The sequence below is a fragment of the Acomys minous genome (genome assembly GCF_964271855.1).
Source record: "Acomys minous genome assembly, chromosome: 12".
NCBI lineage: Eukaryota > Metazoa > Chordata > Mammalia > Rodentia > Muridae > Acomys > Acomys minous.
The window spans coordinates 97,547,456-97,564,344 of NC_140493.1; the positions used below are offsets into that span (position 1 = coordinate 97,547,456).

The window sequence follows — 16,889 nt, forward strand, 5'->3', positions numbered from 1 at the left end:
GCCTGCCTCCTATCTCACCTTAGAAGCACTGGGATTACAGCATGCATTACTGTATCTGGCTTTATATGGGTTCTGGAAATTCAAACCGAGGACCTCAGGCTTACCCAGCAAGTGATTTTACCCACTGAACCATCCTCCCCTTACCCCACAGCCTAGAAATCTTTCTTTAGCTCTTCTCTGCCTGTCTACAATGCCACAGATGACTCACTCTGATTTCTTTCTTTATTGCATTGCCTCTTCCCGGCCTGAGCATGGCTGTGATTCACCTGGGCTTAGGGTGTTTTCAGGCAGCACAAATGTCTTCCAGGTACAGGTAGAAACTAGCCTTGGGGTAGCCAGGAGCAGGAAGAGACATAATAAAGTTGGGTTATTGGAGCCTGCCGCCAATGCTCAAAGCTGTGGATACCAAATGTGTTTGTTTTAATCGGCAAATAATCATTGAGCGGCTGGCTGTAAGTGTCAAAGACAACCTATGTCCAGACAAATCAATAAATACCAACAGGTGGTAAATAGTATTTGCTACCAGGGAGGAGGGAGAGGGAATGCTGGGGTCGTGCTGGGCAGAGTGGGAAGCTGTCTGGGCGGGGGTGGGGGGGTGGGGGGGTGGGGGGGTGGGGGGGTGGCTGAAGGTGGTTTCTCTGAGTGAGGCCTAAGGGACGAGAAAGAGGACTCCAGGGGCGGAGAGGATGAGACTGGGACCGTCTCCAAGAAAAAGAGAGCTTAGGGATGGAGGGACCAAAGGGAAGCTGTGCAGCTGGAGGACCACTGTGAGGAGAAAGGGATGAGGCTCTGAGAGATGGGGCTGGATTGTATTCTCAACACCACAGAAAGCCGTGGGAGAGGTTTTTAGGTTTGTTGTTGTTGTTGTTGTTTGTTTGTTTGTTTTAGTTTTTTTCTTTTTGTTTGTTTGTTTGTTTGTTTCCGAGACAGGGTTTTCTCTGTGTAGCCTTGGCTGTCTTGGATTCACTTTGTAGACCAGGCTGGCCTCGAACTCACAGGGAGCTGCCTGCCTCTGCCTCCCAAGTGCTGGTACTAAAGGCATGCACCAACACCACCCGGCCTTGTTTGTTTCTTTTAAAATGTTATCTTTATTTGTTTATTTAGTATGTGTGCATGTGCTCGTGTGCACGAATGCGGGCACGGATATGTGTGTGTCACAGCATCTAGATGTGGAAGTCAGAGGACAACTTTTGGGAGTTTGAACTCAGGCCATCAGGATTCTCTCTGTTCTGGTCCCTGCTGTCCCTAGCCCCACTCTGTTCTGGTCCCCGCTGTCCCTAGCCCCACTCTGTTCTGGTCCCCGCTGTCCCTAGCCCCACTCTGTTCTGGTCCCCGCTGTCCCTAGCCCCACTCTGTTCTGGTCCCCGCTGTCCCTAGCCCCACTCTGTTCTGGTCCCCGCTGTCCCTAGCCCCACTCTGTTCTGGTCCCCGCTGTCCCTAGCCCCACTCTGTTCTGGTCTCCGCTGTCCCTAGCCCCACTCTGTTCTGGTCCGGAGACTGACCCAAGGCCTTTCGTCTGGGAAAGCCTTCACTAGGGAAGGCACTGCACCAATGAATGGCATCCCTAAGCTCTTCACACAGTGGGTTACTTTTCTTCCCTTCTCTGAGCCATTATTTTTAACCGTTTGTGTGCCTCGGCGTTTTCATGAATGCATTTGTGCTCACCTGTGTGCATTTCCGACCTTTCAGGTGCGGCGGTCCGTTTAGACTGGTGAGGAAGCTCATCACCAGAAATGGTAGTTATGACCTCAGGATTCCTAGCCCAGTCTTTAAGGAAACTTCAAATTGACATTTAAGCAAAGTGTGTGTCAAAGTGACCTGAGAAAAGACGGCCAAGGAGAAGTCATTAGATAAGTCATCGTCTCCGAGCTCGAGGACACGAACACACAACCCTATGTCCTGCGCTGCAGCTACTGTATCCTGATTCGTTTTGTTTTGTTTTGTTTTGTTTGTTTTATGGTTTTTCCAGACAGGGTTTCTCTGTGTAGCCTTGGCTGTCCTGGACTTGCTTTGTAGACCTCAGAGATCCGCCCGCCTCTGCCTCCTGAGTGCTGGGATTAAAGGCATGCACCACCACACCCGGCTCTGATTTTTAACTCCCAGCCTCTCCTTATAGCCTATCCTTGTCATATTTGTGTGTGTGTGTGTGTGTATGTGTGTGCGTGTGTGTGTGTGTATATATCTGTGTGTGTAAGCCAGGTGTCATTGGATAGCTTCCTTAGTTATTCTCTTAAAATGTTGTTTGTTTGTTTTTTTAAACAGAACCCCATGTATCCCAGTCTGCCTTCAAACTTGCTGTGTCGCTGAGTGTGACATTGAACTTCTGATCCTTCTGATCCCAAGTACTGGGATTATCAATGTTCACTACCTGCCCCAGTTTGTGGTAAGGTGGTGATTGAACCCAGGCTTCCTGCACATTGGGGAAGGTCTTCACCGTTGAGTGACTTCTACGCTCTGTTTTCTGAGACTGGGCTCTCACTGAACCTTGAGTTTACCGATTCAGCTAGATGGGAGCTTCCTGTGTCACCTCCCAGTGCTAGGATCATAGGCACACGTTGCCTGTCTAGATGTTTTTAACGTGGGTGCTGGGGATCTGAACTCACGCCCTCATGCTTGCACACAGGAACACTCCAACCCTCCAAGGCCCTTCTGAGGATGCTGTGGTGTGTGCTGGCTCTCACTGCTTTGACGTCCTCTTCTCTCCCCACCCCCCACCTCCCCTTTACTGATCTCTGGCTTGCGTTCCTCTGTGCCCTTTCCCCTCCCCTCCGCATCCCTGTTTCCCCTTTCTTTTCTGCCTTTCTCATCACAAGTCAGGGTTACTTGCCAAACCACAGATCTTAGATTTCTCTTTCCCAAACAAATTTCTTGGCTGGTTTTGTAGATTTTAGTAATTGGTTTTCTCCTTCCACCGAATCCTTTCTCTGCTTCTTTCACCTCTTCCCAATTCTCTCTCCCTCCTCCCCACCCTCCTCAGTCTAGCCCCCCCCCCCAGGTCAGGGGTGTCAAGCAAGTCTGGAAAAGCAGTCAGTCTTTCTCCAGATTTGTGACAAAGTCGTGACAGGGTTAACTTCCGTGAATGAGGTAACCTCGGGTGAGTGATGTGAGCCTTCTGTCCTCTGCACTGTGGAAGGCAGTTCTTGAAAACCAGACAGAACAGAAGGTATCACTGTACATCTCTTCTGTGGCTCACTTCACCCTCTGAGTCAGGATAATGAGAGAACATTCTTAAAACATGACTTAACCACGCTCTGTCCTCAAACAAATTCCTGGATGTGTGTGGAGCACACTCTCTCAGCAAGCCCGAGCACAGGCGTGTGGGGCGGGCCTGTCAACAACCCTCACAAAATCACCTTCCAGCTGGTTTAGTCTGCATTAAAACAATGTTTTCAAAACAGCCGGTCTATGTGTCCAGCAGCCGTACTGTGGGGCCTCTCCTGGCCACAGGCTTTCATATTGTGGTAGCTGGGTCTTTGCCTTGAGGTTTTTTTGGGGGGGGGGGGAAGGGAGGAAGGGTTCCCTTGATTTTACACTTTAATAAGAAGTTTTGGAAAAATTCTTGTCAGACAGGGAAAAAAGAAAACAAGAGGGTACTCAGCCCCAAATAAAGCGGTAGAAAGTCACATACAACTGTACTGTGTCCTTTATTTTATCTACATCCCTGTGTGTGTGTGTGTGTGTGTGTGTGTGTGTGTGTGGTGTGGTGTGTAACACAAGTGGCTTATCTGTGTGGTTTTAAAGAAATTAATCTAATTGAAAAATGATTAAATTACAGAGAAAGGAAAAAGCATTTGGTTGGCATCGTATGGGTCAGAGGCCACCACTAATGCAATATTTCATCAATTGACTCATTGCTGTTCTTTCATTGATGTGATTTCATTTCTCAAATAGCTCTTATCGTGGCAGACTTGCAGTCAGGACACTGCACAGATGCCTCATAATCATTCCAGTGTGTTTACTGAAAAAATTTAAAAGCAATTAGGCCATTTAAAGTGTGTGTGTGTGTGTGTGTGTGTGTGTGTGTGTGTGTGTGTGTACACCACATCCATGCAGAGATTTTTACAAATGCTCAAACAAGGGCTCTGAGTGGACTTTAGGACAAGTGTTGAATTGAGACACTGTGATGCCCTTCATGCATTTCAAAGAGCTCCGTGCAGACTAATGTTAAGCTTTTCTCATACCCACTGAATATACCATTATCTCTCTTTAATACACTGACACAGCCAGAGGACAAAGAGTCCCCCTGTATTCCTTATCCAAGGCCACACAACTGTTGCTGGAACCCTAAGCTTTCTGGTTCCCGGGGGGCATACATTTGCAGCATTATCTCAAATGCTGGGAAACTGATAGGTCATTCTGTTTTGTTGTTGAGGTTTTTTTTTTTTTTAAATTATGATAACCCTCCGATTGTGGCAAAAAGTTTTGCTACGTTTTGCTTTTTCTTTATTATAAAGCAAAACAAGTCAACCTAATGATCTTTTTCACAGAGATCCCTTGTTCTGAGGGTAAAACAGTGAGGCAGGCACACAAGCACCCAGGCGAGGGCAGGGGCAACATTCTGGCAACATCTAAATAGGTGTGTGTGTGTGTGTGTGTGTGTGTGTGTGTGTGTGTGTGTGTGTGTGTGTAGTATCTTCATGTCCCAACATGCCCCACACCTCTCTTCCTTTATCTTTGTTTAAAATATACTAGAGTTTGGAAATGCCTAGTTTGACGCTGAGGTTTGTAACCTCCTTCACTTGAGTGCCGCGGCAGGGTGACATTCTTTTGGTATTCCCTCCCCCCCACCCCCAAATGCAGGGAAAGGCCTATGGGTGTACCCGGTCGTCAGATGTTTATAAGGACTCCAGGGCCAAGCCCTAGGCCTCGCAGATGGACTAAGATGTAGCCTTTGTGTTTGTGGGGGAAGGAAGGGAGACAAATAAGACCTTGGAGTCAGCTCTACAATGGAGGTAGGTGTGGGACTCGGGGAGGGAAGAGGAAGACAGGACCAACGGGAAGGTTCTCACGGTGCAAGGGACAGCGGAAGGGCCTCCAGGCCTGCCACAGTGCCTGCGGGTGGGTAGCTCCCTTCCCACGGAAACATTTCTCAGCGGTGCCAGACATTGGCTAGTCCACGAGCTGGGTGGCATTAGTCTCCGTCCCTGCCAGTCTTTGCGCCCATTTCCTTCCCTGTCTGGCGGAAACCCCTGAACAGTTTTTATCAGAAGCAGCCTAGGGCGGCCACATGTAGTCAGCCAGCGTTTTCCCCTCACCCCCACCCCCAACCCCCTAACCCCACCCCCACCCCCCACAATAGAGGGCACCCTGAGCATGCGCACACATCAGGGCGTCTAGCGCTCTTTTGCCTAAGGGAGGGTTCCTGCGAAAGCTGGAGGCTCCTGGCACCCCATCCATATATCCTGGACTGTAGCCTGTTTTCTCTGCCTTTGGAGCTGGCCCTGTTTCCACAGAACTCAGCCTGACAGGCTGTCCCTCCCTGCCTTCCATTGTGGCTGCTTGATAAGGTCAGGGTGGGAGCCAGGATGGAGACCCCCCGCCCCCCAGGCTGGAGAAACAACTGCTTTGAAGCCGTGGAGAGTACCAGTGACAGCACAGTTGCTGGATGACACAATTAGACGCTGTCCTCCCCGAAGGCATCTTCTAATTTAGCTCTTTGTTTAGTGTTTGTAGGTTCCTATTTAAGGACAGGACTGTCGAAGTGAGCCTGTGGATGTGGGAAGTGTGAAAACAGGTAGAAGTGCCAAAATCACACTCCTCCTGGATGTTGGAAAGAAGGGAGAAGCGCTGATAGCCCTCCATAGGATTGTTTCCCTCCCCACCCCCACCCCATACTTTATTTGGGTATGCAAGACTGTGTGTACACATCAAGTGTAGTCAATGGCTTAACTAGCTTACCACAGATGGAAATTATATATGTGTGTACACACACACACATATATAATGTACATATGTATATGTGTGTATGGATGGATGTATTTTTACAAAATATATGTGTAATATATGTGAGATATATATATATATATATATATATATATATATATTTTTTTTTTTTTTTTCTTTTTTAGACAAAGTGTCATGTAACCCAGGCTGGCCTTGAACTTGCTATGTAGCTGAAGGTGACTTTGAACTTCTAATCTTTCTGCCCTTAGAGTGCTGGGATTATCGGTGTGTGCCACTAGGCTAGGTTTCTACAGTACTGGGAATCAAGCCCAAGGCCTCCCGGTTCTTAGGCAAGCACTTCATCAGCTGAGCTACATCCAGCCCCAGGTGGAAAATATATTTTGATGCATCTATACTGGACATGTAGACAGTTTTCTTGTAATTATTCTTTAAACAATAACAATTTAGCAGCCATGCCTGCCGCACTTACGTTGTACTAGATATCCTATGAATGCTACAGATGATTTAAAATATATGAAAGGAAAAAAAAAAAAAACAAGACATGGTGGTGCATGCCTGTAATCTCAGCACTCCAGAGGCAGAGGCTAGTTCCAGGCTAGCCTGAGCTACATTGGGAGTTTGAGGTCAGTTTGGACTACATAGCAAGAATTTGTGTCAGAGGCTGAGGAGATGGCTCAGCGAGAAAAGCATCTGCTGCAAGCAAAGCCTGGTCACCTGAGTTTGGATTCCGGGAGCCCATGTGAAAAGCTGGATGTGGTGGTGCATGGGTCTTCGATCCCTCTGTGTCCCTCAGGAGACGGGAAGCAGACAAGAGAATTGCTGGAAACGTGTGGGTGAGATAACATGGTATATGCAGCAATGAACAATAAGAGACCGTCAAAAAACAAAGCAAAACATGCTGGAAGGTGAGGGCTGACACCCAAGGTTGTCTGACTTCCACATTAGTACCATGGCGCGTGCACATACACACACACACACACACACACACACACACACACACACACACACACACACAGAGCTATGTCCGTGCTGTGTGTGTTTGTGTGTGTGTGTGTTTGTGTGTACGTGTGTGTGTAAAACACTCATTCTTTGCTGGCATTCTGACAGATGAGCTAATGCCAGTGCGAACAGCTAGTCTGGTTTTCTGGCACTTGCTTTCAAGCTCTGAAGACCACAGAACTGGGGGGAGGGGAAGGAATCTCTGTGATCTATTAAGTCATGCCTTCCCCCCTGTCTGTGTGTTAGTCCCTTAGTGAACATTCACAAGGTACCGATGCCTGGACTTCTCAAAGAATCGGACACACTGGCCCTGAGCAGGGGTGAGGCCACATAAGTCTTCCAGGTGATTCTAATGGACAGCTTGGGCTGTAAGAGCAGAAACAGGATTGGGGACATGGTTCGGTTGGTAAAACGTCACCTATGTAGGCATGGGGGCATGTGTTCATAATTCCATCCCGAGGGAGGCAGAGATAGGTGGGTCCCAGAGCTCACTGCCCAGCTAGCCTACCTGATACAGTGAGCTCCAGCTTCCGTGAGAGATCCTGTCTCAAGATCCAAACTGGAGAGTGGATGCCTATCTAACAGGTATTTTTGGCCTCTGTACACACATGCACCTGCACACGTGTATCACACACACACACACACACACACACACACACACACACACACACACTGCAGAAATGTCCCTCAAGTTTAGAGGCTGACTTACGTAACTCACTTCAGGTCCCCAGCTTTGGAGGGAGCAGAGCAGGCCCGGAAGCCTGACACTCTTTTCTATTCCATCTCACCCTCAAAGACACAGTGAGATTACTTCCTGGGTCATGGGCCATTCCCTGCCCGGAACCTTCGGGTACTGTGTCCAGAAAGGCGGGCTAGGTGATGACTGGCTGGGTGTGTTTCAGGGAGGGGAGCAGCCTGGCCAGTTGCTGACCCCCTTGTCATTTAGTGAGCTGTGGCAGCTCTAGTATGGCCACATCTTCCGCACATGCAGAGGAGATAGAAATGTGGGGTTTTGGTTGCTTTTGTTTTCTGAAATATGCTATGTGAATATTTTCAGTTTTTAGGAAAACACTGTCAGCATCAAAGAAAGGAGACTCATGAACTACATTCTGTGTAGGAATCTTCAACGTATACCTGAGGTAGTCCCGGGCTTCTTCATATTCATCACCGAGGAGTGTGTGCATGTGTGCTCATGTTCCTGCGGGTACACGTGTGTGCAAGTGTGTGTAGAGGCCAGAAGCCTTGGGTGCCATTCCCCAAGAGCCATCCACCTCAGCTTCTTCTGTTTGCTTGGTTGCTTTGGTCAGGCCTCTCACTGGCCTGTGGCTCACTCTGGTCAGGCTAAGGCAGCTGCCAGCAAGATCCACCTGCCTGGTCTGCCTCCTCAGCCCAGGGATTAGGAGCCTGCACCACCACGCCTGGCTTTTTGTTTTTATTTTATTTTTTTATGTGGGTTCTAAGGATTTCCGAGGTTGCTTGTGTTTATGAGGCAAGTGCTTATTGGATGTGCCATCTCCCCAGCCCTGTCACTAAGTTCTGTTGCTTCCAGTGGATCCACTGCTGCCCTAGGCCCCATGAGGCTGACTGATGAATACTCACAGCATTAGTACCAGGAGTGAAATGGCACAGCAGCGCTGGCCTCTCAGCTCTCCTTCTAAAGCGTATCCATAAGCTCGCTCCCCACTTCATCACAGCTTTCGGCTGCAGCCCCTAGGAGGTACCACACATGTTCATAAGGAAATTAAAATGAGGTTTGTCTGCAGTTCTTGAGATGTCGATTAATTTATTTTTAAGTTCTTTTTGAGCATCAAATGAGTCAGACTCTCTAACGTCAGCACGGACACTAATCTCATTAAACACAGCTGTAAAGAAAAATTGTTTAAATACACTGTACAATAAAGTGGAAGTTTCTGTTGTGGCCCCGACACAGTCCCTTAGTCAGGGAAATGATAAATCAAAAGTAGGCTTACATACATGTTTATTTTAATAAGAAACGCCTGTATAAGTAAGTACCCAGCATGCCACCGAGAGGCCCTGACTTGAGTTAATCTAAGGTATCAATGAATAATAGGTAAACCTTTCTAGTTAACAGCTGGAACTGATGCTGAATTACCCTGTAATATGAAATACACATTACAGCAAGCGTAAACAACAATCATTGCTGAACCATACCAGAGGCGCATAACATACAGTGTGAGTGTCAGCTTTCTCTCCTTACACATGACCTTGAATTCTGCCACGGTTCTTTTTTTAAATGTAAAGACTCTAAAATTAGAACGTGTGCTGTCGAGACTCTAATGACAGCACATTTCTCTGACTAGTTCCACCACCCTCAAGTAAGCAGAGGTGGGTGACAGTTTCTGACCAAAAATTAAAAAAAAAAAAAAAAAAAGCCAGAGGAAGGATTAAACAAGAATTAGAGTGATTATATTTTCTTTATCTAAACCCTTCAAGTCATTGGAAAGCTGTTGGGTTTCTATTTTGAGCTGCTCTGCCCACATATCTTAACAACAGAATTTTTGCATAATTTCGCTCCTCTCTTTTTCTCTGTTTGGGTGTATTTACTGTTTTGTATGAGATGATGCAAGGCCCTGCTAAAAGGTCCATTTGCAGGCCTATCTGCACGGGGACGGGGCTGCCTCTTTGCACTGTTTCTGGAAGCCCGGTAATACAGAGATCTGCTGGCAGTCAGCCCTCCAGGCATGTGCACACACATTCCATTTGCACCTACTCGAGGTTGATAAAGACACTGTAAAAGGTAGGTCAAGGATTTATCCTTCCGTGGCATTTTGATGCATTTCAAAGGGAGGTTTAGCTCTTGTTCCTTTTTTTTTTTCCTCCTTTCAATTTAATTAAAACAACAACAACAACAACAAAAAGCAATGAGTGACAGTTGGCAGATCTGAATTATTCAACTGGAGGGAGTCCAGAGTTTCTGAGGATTGGAGATGGACAAGTAATTACCTCCTGTCTGTGACTATTTCCTGCCAGGCTAAACCCAATGTTTATTGTAAACTATCTGCCATTAAAAGCTGTAATAGCAAGCCTTATGTTTCCACGATATAAATTTGACTTCACTGTTTTTTTTTAAATTTACCTTCATGTTTTAAAATATATTTTTTGAAATGTTTCATTTTAAAGGAAGATAACGGAAGAATAAAATTGAACACATTTCAAATTCATACTTGGTAGGGGGGGGGAGGGGGAAAGAATTCTGAGATGGACTGGTCAGCCTGACGCTCACTTTCTGGATACTGGCAGCTTTTCAGTGGATGCAGTTGCTATGAGTGGCTCACTTGTTAAATTGTCTAAAAAGGACCTGAAAGTTTAACTAACCACACTGACCAAGAGCAGTAGTTCCCAAACTTTTTGATCTTGGGCCTCCTTTATACTTAAAAAAAAAAAAAGAAGACACTAAAGGATTTTTGTTCATGTAGATTCTGTATAGCTGTATTTACTGTATAGGAAATTAGTTATAACAATAAAACTCAGTGGGCAAAGTGGTCACTGTGCAAACCTGAGGGCTGGAGTTTGATTTTCAGAATTCACATGAAAGAGCCAGGCATAGTCAGGCATAGTGACATTTAATCCCAGCCCTCAGGAGGCAGAGACAGGCAGATATCCGTGAGTTCGAGGCCAGCCTCTAGTCTACAGAGCGAGTTCCAGGACAGCCAAAGCTAGTACTGAGACCTCATCTTGAAAAACAAAAACAAACAAACAAACAAACAAAGCCAGGTACAGTGGCTTGTACTTGTAATCCCAGCACTGGGGAGTGGCGACAGGCATGTGGAGGTCAGACTTCAGGCGTCTTCTCTATTATCAGCACTCGGGGCCCAGGGATCAAATGCAGGCCCTTAGGTTGGTGACAAGTGCCTTTACCCCCCTGAGCAATCTTTCTACCTCTCCCCATCATTTGCTTGAGAGAGAATCTCACTTTGTAGCCAAGGATGGCTACAGACTCCCCATCCTTCTGAGTGCTGGGAATACAGGCATTTTCCACCAGTCCAGCTAGAGTTTTACTGTTGTGGTACATTTCTTACAACTGATGGACCAGTACTCATACAATATTATAAATTAAAGCCCACAGTTCACCTTAGGGTTCTTTCTTCCTTATGTGTCCATGGTGTGATATTTCATTTCAGTTGTCATTTTGACGATAGCTCAAATCACCTGGGAGATGGGCCTCTGGGCATGCCAGTAGGTTTAGCTAGGTCAACTGAGGTAGGATGGCCCTACACACACTGTGGAGGACTCAGTTCTCTGTATTGGGATTCTGAGCTGCATAAAAAGGAGAAAGTGCATTCCTCACTGTCTGTTTCTTGACTGTGGAGGCCAAGTGGCCAGCTGCCTCAACAACCTTTGATGTCACTTCCCTGCCATGACAGTACCCTTGAACTGTGAGCTGAAGTAAAGCCCTTCTCCCTTAAGTCAGGATATAAGCTGCCAGCCAGGTATGGACACACACACACACACACACACACACACACACACACACAGGCACAGTCAGACTGTTTTCTGAAGTGGTTGTATCTGCATTACCACTAGCATTAACTGAGTTTTTACTGTTCACATCCCTACCAGCATTTGGTATTATTATGAAATAGATTTTAGTTACTCTAATTTCATATGTGGTGCTATCTCACTGTACTTTTAATGTGTGATTCTCTGATGGTGTATGATGTCCAACATCATTTGTGTGTACATTGTCATATGTACGGGTAAGGTGTTTATTAACAAATTTGGCCTATTATTTAATTGGGTTATTTGTTGTTGTGAAGTTTTAAGAATTCTTTGTGTGGGGTGTGGTGGTACACGCCTTTAATCCCAGCACTAGGGAGGCCGAGGCAGGCAGATCTCTGTGAGTTCCAGGCCAGCCTGGTCTACAAAGCGAGTCCATGACGGCCAGGCTGTTGTTACACAGAAAAACCCTGTCTCAGAAAAACAAAACAAAACAACAACAACAAAAGAGTTGTTTGCACATTTGGGTACCAATACTTTATGAGATGCATGCTTTATAAATATTTTCTCTCAGTTTGTGGTTTCATCAATGATCATTCATATAAACTTCATAGTGCAAGGTGTTTATATCTTTTACCTGTTATTTAATTGAGTTATTATTTGGTTTTTAAGAGTCCTGAGTATTTGAGGCACTAACACTTTATAAGATGTGTGTTTTGCAGATATTTTCTCAGTCTGTGGCTTGTCTTCAATTTACTTAAATCAATAGTTATTCATGCAAGTTTCATATATGGGTCTGTACCACAACTTGGTTCATGCTAAGGTGTCAGCACTTTTACCTATCACTGTTTGGAATCAGAGCAAATTTACCACAGGCACAAGACATACTGTATCTTATTACTGTCAAAATAGCTTTATTTTGTGAACATACACCCCAGATTTATGGAGGCCAATGAGAACCACTGTTCTAGGCAAATAAGGTCACCCTATTTTAGTTCAAGCCTCTGTAAGATTAAATAGAATGAGAAATATGAGTTTCCCAAAAATAAAATGCCAATTTAGTTTTCTGCAGACAGGATTTTCAAAGTACGTAAGAAATATCATGCACCAGAATTGGTGTTCTAATTCACTGGGCAGAGTCAATTTTGTTTACACACTCCTCCCCATGGTTCTTGACAGAATATAATTTTATTTTTCAAGAAATACAATGTGTTGTGTAAAAGTGTACAAACGTATCAACTAAAGTTTATGAGCCACTGAGAAACCCTGATAGCCAAAACTTACTTGGTAGATGATGCTCAGTAGTGGGTCTCTCTCTCTCTCTCTCTCTCTCTCTCTCTCTCTCTCTCTCTCTCTCTCTCTCTCTCCACCTCTCTCTCTTTCCCTCCCATCCCTCCCTCCCTCCCCCTACACACACACACACACACACACACACACACACACACACACACACTTTTCCTATTATAAATGCCAATACTACATACAAAACAATCATAAGAAGACTCCTAGAGGTGGAGAAAAGGAGGGAGAGTGTCTGGGGACCACCAGACTCACGGTAAACATTCCATTTCTTGGCTCTTCTTTTTGACTCTTAGACTTGTAATTAAAAGAGCCAGCCACCTGGAAACACTAATAAAGGTAAAGAGCCTTATCAAAATTAGCTAAAACACCAAGAAAAGGACATTTTAGCAAGATGGAAAGTTTTAGGTAATGCTCTACACTGAATTATGTCTCCTCAAAATTTCTATGCTCAAACTCTGGCCCTCAGTGTGATGCTGCTTGGAGCAGAGGACTTTGGGAGGTAGTTAAGGTGGAGTGAGGTCCTCGTCATGAGATTTGTAGCTTTGAAAGAAGGGGCCAGAACTGTGAGCAGTAAGCAGATATAGTTTAAACTGGTCCAGATTTCCAGCCCATGGTGTTATGTTACAGCAGCCCACGTTCGGTGGCATAGACAGTAACTATTTTATTTCAGCCAAACACCGTAGCAAAGATATTGCCTCCCTTGAGCCAGCAACCCTACCTTGTGAGGCAACTCACTAACCAGTGTTGTGTCAGAGGGGCCAAAGTAAGACGTTCTTCAAAGTCTCCCACAGTGCTACTGCTCCGGAGAGCTGGGAAACCTACACTTCTATGCTTAGTCAGCAAAACTGGTCTGCCTCTTGTCATCCTGCTGGTGAGTCCAGACTTTTACATCCTCTAACGGGAACAAGGCACCTCCCATCTCAACAGCAGCAGAGACTGCCTGGGAAGCTGGGTCTTCCCTCCGTTAGGAGCAGTGAGAATTAATCAGAGGTCAACTGTGTGGAGGGCCGTGATGTCTGCTTTTACCTGGCAGCAATGTGGAGGTACTACTTTCCCTGTAAAAAAACAAACAACAAAACAAAACAAACAAACAAACAAAAACCAAAACAAAACAAAAAACTATGAACGGAAAAAAGCCAGCTGAGATAAAGATAGGTCCATATCATCTTAGGAATATTTTAATGCCCAGAATTTTTATTGAAATTCATGCACCATTCCAAGAACCAAGATGATCTCAAGTTTAATGGGGGACGGGGGTGGGGGGGGGGAGCCATCACTTGATGCCAACACCCAGATGACAGGGATGTTATAATTATATAACAGCGATTTCAAGGCAACTGTGAATACGCTTGAAATAAATGCAAAAGCAAATAGCCCCCAGAAAAGAAACCGGTGATAAAGGGGAGTGGAGTGTAAGTTCCAGAATTTAAAGATAGATTGACTGGAGTTGATAGATACAATAGCAGGATGGAGACAGCAAATGGAACCAGACAAACAGAAGACAGAATAATAGAGATCTCTCAGTCCTAACAGCAGCCCAAGAACAGACTGTAAAAGAAAGGGGACAGATTCAAGGACTGGTGGACTATAAAAAAATATCTAAATTGAGTCCCTGAAGGAAAAAGAGAGAGAAGTGGGATGGACGGTACCTAAGTAGTGACTGCGTGCCATGCCCTAAACTTTGGCAAAAGACTCAAATCTGTAGATTGAAGAGACTAAGCAATTCCCAAACAGGTTAAGCCCAGAGAAATCCACAGCAAGACATAGCATGGTTAAATTTCTTTCCTTTTTTTGGTTTTCTGAGGCAGGGTCTCTCTGTGTAGCCTTGGCTATCTGGACTCACTTTGTAGACCAGGCTGGCCTCGAACTCATAGCGATCCACCTACTGCTGCCTCCCGAGTGCTGAGATTAAAGGCGTGCGCCACCACCGCCCAGCTGCACGGTTAAATTTCTAAAGTGTAAAAACCAAGAGAAGATTCTCCCAAGTAGCTGGAGAAAACAAGGGCAGGAGAACTGAATGACAGCGGACGTCTCATCAAGAACTGCAGATGGGGAAGGGCTCAGGGAAGAGGCACAACACTTCTGTTCTGTTGTGTTTTACTCCCCACACACACCTCCGGAGAAAGAGCCTTAATATATAGACACGTACATCTATCTATCCATCCATCCATCCATCCATCTATCCATCCATCCATCCATCTATCCATCCATCTATCCATCCATCCATCTATCTATCCATCCATCTATCTATCTATCTATCCATCTCTATCTCTCCTCACCCCACTATAGGCTGTTCAGCTCTTTATTAACCAATCAGAGGTGATGGAGAACAATTTTTGCACAACATAGAGACAAGAGATGTCTTAATAATAATGACAATGCCGGTGTCCGGACTACAACCAGATCTCCGGGTACAGAAATCAGCATCTGAACACACAGTACGCAAACCGTCCACCAAGCACCTCAGTCTCCCAAGTTTGAAAATCACAGTTGTGTATCAGTATGCTTAGCCCCGTGGCAGTCTTTTTTTTTTTTTTTAATACTGAAAGAAAAGAAATGTCAATCCAGAGTTCCATGCCCGGTGAATATATCCTTCAAAAAGAAAAGAGAAATTGAGACATTCTCAGACGAAGGAAAACTAAGAACCTAGCTACCACCAGAAGAGCTATTCTGAAAGACCGGTTCAAGGAAGCTCTCTAAAGAGACAGGAAACAGCAGAGGAAACGCACATAGGGCACCAGGAAGGGACATGGTAGGAAATGTGGAGAACCTGCAAGGCGGGGGGGGGGGGGGGGGGAACCAACCAATAAACGGCAACAACAGCAACAAATGAGTAAATACAGCAGACTTTGCTTCTGTTGTTCAATTCCTAAAATGATGTTTGATAACTGAAGTAAATTGATGTCTGCTCCCCGCCCCCCAATCTGGCTTCAGATGTACAGAGGAAGAATAGGTAGACTGCGGTAGCACAAATGGAGCACGGTAAGGGAGAAAAGGTCGCAGAGGAAGGCAGTCCACCTTCATTCCTTAATTACCCACACATGTTCTTGCTGTGTAGGTGAAGCTGGCTTCAAACGTGTCATCCTTCTGCCTCAGGCACTCGGGTACTAAGATTACAGGTATACACCACCACAGCCTCTTGGGAGGTAATTTTCCTTTTGTTTGTCTTTCATGTGTCTGTGTGAGGGTATGCCACTTGTGTGCCAGTGTCTGTGGATGCCAGGCAGTCGTGAGCCACCTGATGTGGGTGCTGGGAACTGAACTTAGGTCCCCTGGAAGAGTAACAGGCACTCACTCTTAACTGCTGAACCATGCCTCCAACTCTAGGACATAGATTTTCTTTTCTTTTCTTTTCTTTTCTTTTTTTTTTTAAGATCTACTTATTTATCATGTACACAAGTGCTCTGCCTGCATGTACACATGCAGGCCAGAAGAGGGCATCAGATCACATCATAGATGGTTGTGAGCCATCATGTGGTTGCTGGGAGTTGAACTCAGGACCTCTGGAAAAGCAGACAGTGTTCTTAACCTCTAAGCCATCTCTCCAGCCCCCTGGACATAGTTTTTCTATATTTCACTTGAACTGGAAAAATAATCACACCAGGAGACTGTGGTGAATTATGTGTGTGCAGTGTAATAATTAGATAACCAGTGGGAAAGCTTTATAAAAAGATACACTCTGACACACCATATATGATCAGCCAAGATGGAATTTTTAAAAATTATTCTTTTCACATATATTATATCCTGACTGCAGTTTCATCTGTCTACTCCCCTCCAAGTCTCTCAAGATAGAAACCTTAAAAAGAGAAAGAAAGAAAGAAAGAAAGAAAGAAAGAAAGAGTATGACTGATATACACCAAGGCAAGAAAAAGAAAACAAATGAAAATTAGAAGAGAAAACAAAACTAAATTAGCAGACTTAATCCTAATATATCAAACAGCAACCATACAATTGAGTGGTCCACATACACTATTAAAGAATCGAGAGGCTGGAAAATGCCTTGTAGCTTGGGAGCAGTTGTTGTTACAGAGGACCTGGGTGGTTCCCCAGCACCCACATGGTGGCTCGCAACATCTGTAACTCCAGTTCCAGGGCATCAGATGCCCTCCTCCGGCCTTCCCCAGCTCCAGGCATGCGTGCACATACAAGCAAGCAACATACATGCATGCGATAGAATATATGAATCTAAAAAATTTTTTAAATAAAAGAAAAAAGAATTAAAA

General features: G+C 45.3%; 1 protein-coding gene across 4 annotated transcripts in view; it reads right to left on the reverse strand.

The window, feature by feature from the left end:
* Nucleotides 1-16,889, reverse strand: part of LOC311578616 (uncharacterized protein) — a gene marked incomplete at its 5' end in the record, with an annotated part of 123,957 nt that overhangs the window by 820 nt on the left and 106,248 nt on the right. For 2 of the 4 annotated variants that reach the window (XR_014772903.1, XR_014772904.1), the window contains one exon: nucleotides 1,666-1,818. The exons of 1 other annotated variant lie outside the window; for it this stretch is intronic. Of the gene's footprint in view, nucleotides 1-1,665; nucleotides 1,819-16,889 lie in introns of those variants that run through there. One more of the 4 variants, XM_084748585.1, reaches the window with a different exon arrangement.